This window comes from Chrysochloris asiatica, unplaced genomic scaffold (genome assembly GCF_000296735.1).
Source record: "Chrysochloris asiatica unplaced genomic scaffold, ChrAsi1.0 scaffold00313, whole genome shotgun sequence".
In the NCBI taxonomy this organism is placed as follows: Eukaryota; Metazoa; Chordata; class Mammalia; order Afrosoricida; family Chrysochloridae; genus Chrysochloris; species Chrysochloris asiatica.
Window position 1 is genome coordinate 656,066 of NW_006408831.1, and position 7,120 is coordinate 663,185.

Here is a 7,120-nt window from a genome sequence, read left to right on the forward strand (position 1 = left end):
GAATTAGTCAGGCTGGAATCTATACTGGAGAGCTTTTGACCTGTAACACAGACTAGAACTCCCGCCCCTTGGTTAGTCATGTAATAAAGAGACATTCCAGCATCCTAATATGATACCCCCCCCATTCCAATCATGACTCAGTCCCTGTATCTCAGAGCCCTGCCGTTCCAAGGTTGTGTATGGCTGCATTTCTTCTGACACAGATCTATTGGTTCTTTTGGCAGCCCATGGCACTTTCAATATTCTCCTCCAACACCGTAACTCAAAAGCATCAATTCTTCTACAGTCTTCTGTATTCATTGTCCAGCTTTCGCATGCATGTGAGGTTATTGAAAATACCATGGCTTGGGTCAGTGAAAAAGAGGAAGACCTACAATGTGATGGACTGATGCAGTGGTTGCCTGAGTCCATCTCATTGAAGGTCTTCCTCTTTTTGGAAGGAAAGATTGTGAGGATGGCATAGGATCCAGCAGTGTTTCGTTTTGTTTTACATAAAGATCCCTATGAGTCAGAACATACTCAAGGGCACCTAACAACAGTAATAAAGAAAACAAGTTAATAGGACTATTATTTAGGTTAGTGTACCAACCACTAATAACAAAGATAAAGAAACTGAAGATCTTTACCATCTCAAATCCATCAAACATGCAATCAAGATTAATTAATTCATAATTACTGGCAACTGGAATGCTCCAGTTGGAAACAAAAAGAAGAATCATTAGCTGGAAAATATGGCCCTTGGTAACAGAAATATTGGCAGAGATCCCATGATGGAATTTTGCAATACTAACAACATACTCAGCAGGAGAAAGATGAGGCTTTCTGCTCCCATAAAGCTTTACAGCCTCAGAAACCCTGTGCAGGGTCGCTAAGAGTCGGAACCGACTCCACAGCACATAACAACAACAACAACATACTCATTGCAAATTCCTTTTTTTCAACAATATAAATGGTGACTATACACATAGACCTTTCCAGATGGACTACACAGGCATCAAGTTGATCACATTTGTTGAAAGAGATAACAGAGAAGGTTAATCTCATCAGTCAGAACAGGGCCAAGGGTCAACTGTAAAACAGATCATCAATCGCTCATATGCAAGTTCAAGGTGAAGCTGAAGAAAATGAAAACAAGTCCACAAAAGCCCAAGTAGGACGTTGAGTATATCCCAACTGAATTTAGAGGACATCTCAAGAGTAGCTATGACTCCTTAACAGAAGGTCCGACAAGTTGTGGGATGATATTAAGGATATCATACATGGAGAAAGCAAAAAGTCATTAGAAAGACAAATGGGGAAAAAACCCAAAGACAGTACGCATGTGGATGACAGGAGATGTTGAAACTTACCTGTGAACATAGACTAGCAAAGCATTAGTAATAAACAAGGCTCCAGGAATTTATGGAATACCAAATGAGATGTTTCCACAACAAATGCAAAACTGGGATATGTAACTCGTGTATCCCAAGAAATTTAGAAGACAGCTACTTGGCCAACTGACTGGAAGAGAACCATATAAGTGCCTATTCCAAAGAAATGTGCTCCAACATGATACAGAAAGTATTGAACAATATCATTAATATCACAAGCAAGTAAAATTATGCTGAAAATAATCAAAAACAGTAGCAACAGTATGTTGACAGAAATACAAGCTGGATTTAGAGGAGGGTATGGAAATGAGGAGAATCATTGCTGATATTGGATTGATCTTAGCTGAAAGCAGAAAATACCAGAAAGATGGTTATTTGTGTTTTATTCACTATGCAAAGACATTCAACGATGTGAAGCCTAATCAACTTGGATAACATTGCAAAGAACAGAAATTCCAGAACACTTCATTGTGCTCGTGTGGAATCTGTACATGTCAGAAAAATGAACACATCTGTCTTGGAAGAAGTACAGCCAGAATGCTCCTTAAAAATGACCATGGCAAGACTCAAGTATTTGGACATGTTATCAGGAGGGACCACTCCCTGGAGAAGGACATTATGTTTGCTAAAGTGGAGGGTCAGTGAAAAAGAGGAAGATTCCCAAGGAAGTAGACGAACACAGTCGCTGCAACAATGGGTGCAAATATAGCAGTGACTATGTGGATGTCGCAGGACTGGATGATGTTTTATACGGTTGTACATAGGGTCACTGTGTTTTAGAACCAACCTGGTAGCACCAAACAACAAATCTTCCTTTACCCACCATTGCACACACAGAAGTGTTCACGGAAGCACCACCCTGAGAATTAAAACTGAGACCATTTCACACCGGAAAAGAAACTAAAGAGAATCCTCTTCTTTGACTCTTGAGTCTTGCTGCTTTTATTCTCCTCCTTGACTCTTGTTCTTGTCATTCTATTGTTTTTCAGTATTATAGCTAGTCTCCCGTGAGTGACTAAGATCACTTCTTGAGCATTTGCTCCAATAAAGAAGACATATAAATTGTACTAAGTCACACAATAGTCTTATTGTTTCAGCCGTATGATGTGAATCAGAGATGTGAGATGGAAGACTGTGGAGGCAGTGACAAGAGGCACAAAGTATTGGAAGGTCAAAGAATGGATATGTCTGGAAGAGGCAAGGATCGGCAAAAGGTGGAAGTTTCAAGTTGTTGAGTAGAAATGGGGAGAAGAGAAATCACAGACAACTGAGGCAACCACTGTAGAACGCAAACCCACTGCTGTAGAGTCTCTTCCGACTCACAGGGGTCCCTGTAAGAGCTCAACTGCCCCACAGGGGCTCCAATGCTGTAAGTCTTTTTGGAAGCAGAATGGCTCATCTTTCTTTACGTGGAATGGCTGGTGGGTTCAAGTAAATGACCTTTCAGTTAGCTGCCCAGTGCTTAACCTACTGCACTATCAGGGAACAACTGTAAGGAGGGGTGTATATTTTGGTGAGAAGCAAAGTGTGAATTTGAGAAAATGAAATAGGAAGAAGCATTAATACTTCTGCTCTCTTAGCATTGAGCATGTTTTGAGTCCCTTCCATTCTTCAGAAGAACACTACGAACTCTGAGTACCTCTAGTGTGCTTGTTGAATGCCGTGGGGCATATAAGACTTAGCCTCTGCATTTGAAGTACAAAAACAGGGTGCAATTTTGTGTGTGGGTAACCACATGGCGTGAATAAATAAAGTAATATAATATTAATAATAATTCATAAGTATTTATATACAGAGACATTTTGTCAACACAGATGCTATTCTTCCATGTACCTTTTCACATCTGGCTGAATAAGGGAAGCAAGCTGGCCCCTCAAATAGTACACAGGTGAAAAACTGTCCCTGATACCACCTTGAGCTCATTGGATTCTGTTCTTTCCTCTTCCTAAACCATTTCCAGTACTAGAAAAGTACACTGTCTCCTTTTAGCCTGCTAAAATGATGACTAAACATTATTGTGAGTAATAGTTGACATTTCAAGAGGAGATTCTATAAAGTGAGGTGTCGACTAGATACATCTTATCCTATATAACTGATATGATTGTATATAGATAGAAATTTTACATGTGGAATATTTATAAAGCTAGGAAAGGCAGGTCTCTTCTACATGTCAGTCAAAAACCAATTTTTCTGAGGCACCTTGAGCTGCTAACCTTTTGTTAACAGCTGAGGACTTAACTGTTTGCACTACCCAGGGGTACCCTAACACCACCCTGCATCAGTTAGACAGATACAATCCACGTTAGCTAGACTCTTAGCATTTCTCTGCGGGCAGCTGTTGTTAATGAGGGTTGTTCAAAAATGGTTGTTTTGCTTCGCCCCCTGCCAGAAGCAAGAAGGGGTTTTCCTTTGAGTTTCTGAGTGAGAACTTGGTGGGACTCCTGGCGGTAAAACTCATCGATGTGTGCCCCCATCACTTACCCCGGAGACACTCAGACTCTTAAGAGATTTTTTTTCCTGAAGCTAGTCTTCAACATGCCCAGACTGCAACAATTAGTAGAGAAACCTCTCAGTATTCCTATTTGATTCTGTATCCTGGGGAGGTGGTTTCTGCTCTTTGTAAGAAGTGGTTTTCCTATCATCCAGCCTATCTCTCCAGTTTCGGGGGCAGCAGTTTGCCCCGTGACATAAATTCTTGTTATGAGAATACGAGGGAAGATTTCCAAGCTCTTTACTTGTAATATTAGAACACAGAAGCCACTCGCTCTTTTTATAGTTGAACAACGCATGTAATGGAGCATTGTCTGTGTAGTATGCAGAGTCCCAGGGGCATAAAAGTTAAGTGCTTGGCTGCTAACTGAAAGCAGAATACTTTTTTCCAGCAGGTTTTTTTTTGGGAAAAGACCTCAAGATCTGCTCCTGTAAGGATTAAAACCAAACCGTCGAGTTGATTCTAACTCTTAGAGACTTTATGGGATAGAGTAGAACTGAGCCACAGAGTTTCTCGATATGGATTACATCTCAATGTCAAGAAAACAAAAATCCACATCACTGGACCAATAAACAACATTCTTATCAATGGAGAAAAGATTGAAGTTGTCAAGGACTTCATTCTTCTTGGATCAACTATCAACACTCATGGAAGCAGCAGTCAAGAGATCAGAGGACGTATTGCACTGGGCAAATCTGCTGCACAGGAACTTTTTAAAGTATTGAAGAGCAGAGATGTCAGCTTGAGGACTAAGGTGCACCTGACCCAGGCCATTGTGTTTTCAATAGCCTCATATGGATGCGAAAGCTGGACAGTGAATAAGGAAGATGGTAGAAGAATTGATGCCTTTGAGTTGTGGTGTTGGAGGAGAATACTGAAAGTGCCATAGACTGCCAAAAGAACCAATAGATCTGTTTTGGAAGAAGTGCAGCCAGAGTGCTCGTTGGAGGCCAGGATGGCTAAGCTTCGTCTCTCATACTTTGGACATATTGTTCAGAGGAAACAATCGTTGGAGAAGGATGTCATGCTGGGTAAGGTGGAGGGTCAGAGAAAAAGAGGAAGACCCCTAACGAGATGGATTGGCCAGGTGGCATCATTGATGGACCCAAGTGTGGCAGTGGTAGTGAGGTTGGCCCAGGATCAGACATTGTTTCGTTCTGCTGTGCATGGGGTCGCTATGAGTCGGTTCTGACTTGATGGCACCTGACAACAACAACAACAACAAATCTTAATGAATTAGACTGCCCCATCTTTCTTCTGTGGTGAAGTTAATAGGCTCAAACTGCTGACCTTAAGGTTAGCAGCTGAATGCTTAAATATTGAGTCACCAGGGCTCTTTCACCCATGAAGTTTGTAGCCTCAGAGCAGTTCGACTCTCTCCTATATGGTATCTATGATGTTATGTTAAGTGCTGCCGAGTTGGTTCTGACTCACAGTGGCTTTGTACCTGGTTCCCAAGGAGCAGTTGGTGGGTTTGAATCACTGATCTTGTGGTTAGCAGTCCATTGTTTATCCTTAATCACTTATATCTTTGCTTATTTTCTGTCCAATAGTTCTATCAATTGTTGAGAATGGAGTGTTGTAATTTTGGATTATAATTTTGAATTCAGTTCTATCATTTTTTTTGTCTATTCAGTTCTATTATTTTTTTTTGCTTCATGAATAGTAAGTCTCTGGACTTCTGGTGTGGTGCTATAGAATCAGCACTGGACTACAAACTACAAGGTTGGCAGTTCAATCCCACCAGCTGCTCCTAGGAAACCTTATATAGAGTCACTATGAGCGGAAACCAACTCAATGGAACTTAACAGTAACAGCAAGTCCCTAGGTTATGAAATTCCCATTAATGGCATGTAAATTTGGCCTCACTTTGAGGCTCTTACCACCCAATTCCTAACAAATTCGTCATCACAGTTACCTTCACTCACTGCATGTGCAGCTTTTAAATCATTAAAAAGGTTTCAAGTCTTTTTTTTCACTAAAGCAAAACACCAAAACCAAACCCACTGCCATAGACGGTTTCTGAGACTGTAAGTCTTTACAGAAGCAGACAGCTTCATTGCAGACAGCAGCTGCTGAGTTTGAACTACTCATCTTGCAGTTAGCAATACAATGATTATCTCATAGCTCCACCAGGGCTCCTTTTACTTCCACTAAAGCGTGGAGTCCTCCACCACACGTCTGTCAGTTTGTTGTACTGTGCTGGCTTGTGAGTTGCTGTGATTCTGAAAGCTATGCCACCGGTATTTTAAATTTCAGCAGGGTCACCCATGGTGGACAGCTTTCAGATGAGCTTCCAGACAAAGACAGACTAGGAAGAAGGAGTGACGAACTACTTCTGAATATTTAGTTACTGAAAACCTTATGAATAGAGAAGAAACACTGTCAGATATAGTGCTGGAAAATGAGTCCCTCAGGTTGGAAGGCACTCAAAATGCAACTGGGGAAGAGCTGTCTCCTCAAAGTAGAGTTGACCATGATAATGTGAATGGAGTAAAGCCTGTGGAAGAAAATCCCATGGGACCTTCATTTGCTGATGGGGCACAACTCAAAATGAAGAGAAACAGCTGTAACATCCATTGAAAATTGGAACATGGAATGTACAAAGTATGAATCTGGGAAAATTGGAAGTTGTCAAAAATGAAATGGAATGCATAAACATAGATATCTTAGGCATTAGTGAGCTGAAATGGAGTGGTATTGGCCATTTTGAATCTGATGACCACATGGTTTACTATGCCGGAAATGGCAAATTGAAGAGGAATGGTGTTGCATTCATTGTCAAAAAGAACATAACCAGATCAATCATGAGGTACAACGTTGTCTGTGATAGGATAATATCCATGCGCTTACAGGGAATCCCAGTTAATACCACTGTTATTCAAATTTACACACCAACCGATAAAGCCAGTGAGGATGAAATAGAAGAATTCTACCAACTTCTTCAAACTGAAATTGATCAAACCTGCAATCAAGATGTATTGTTCATTGCTGGTGATTGGAATGCAAAGGTTGGGAGCAAAAAGGAAGGACCAGTAGTTGGGAAATATGGCTTAAGTGATAGAAATGATACTAGAGAATGCATGATAGAATTCGGCACAATCAATGATTTATTCATTTCAAATACCTTCTTTAGGCAGTATAAGAGATTACTAAACACATGGATCTCACCAGATGGAATTAATACAAATCAAATTGATTACATCTGCAGAAAGAGATGATGGAAAAACTCCATATCATCAGTCAAAACAAGGCCAGG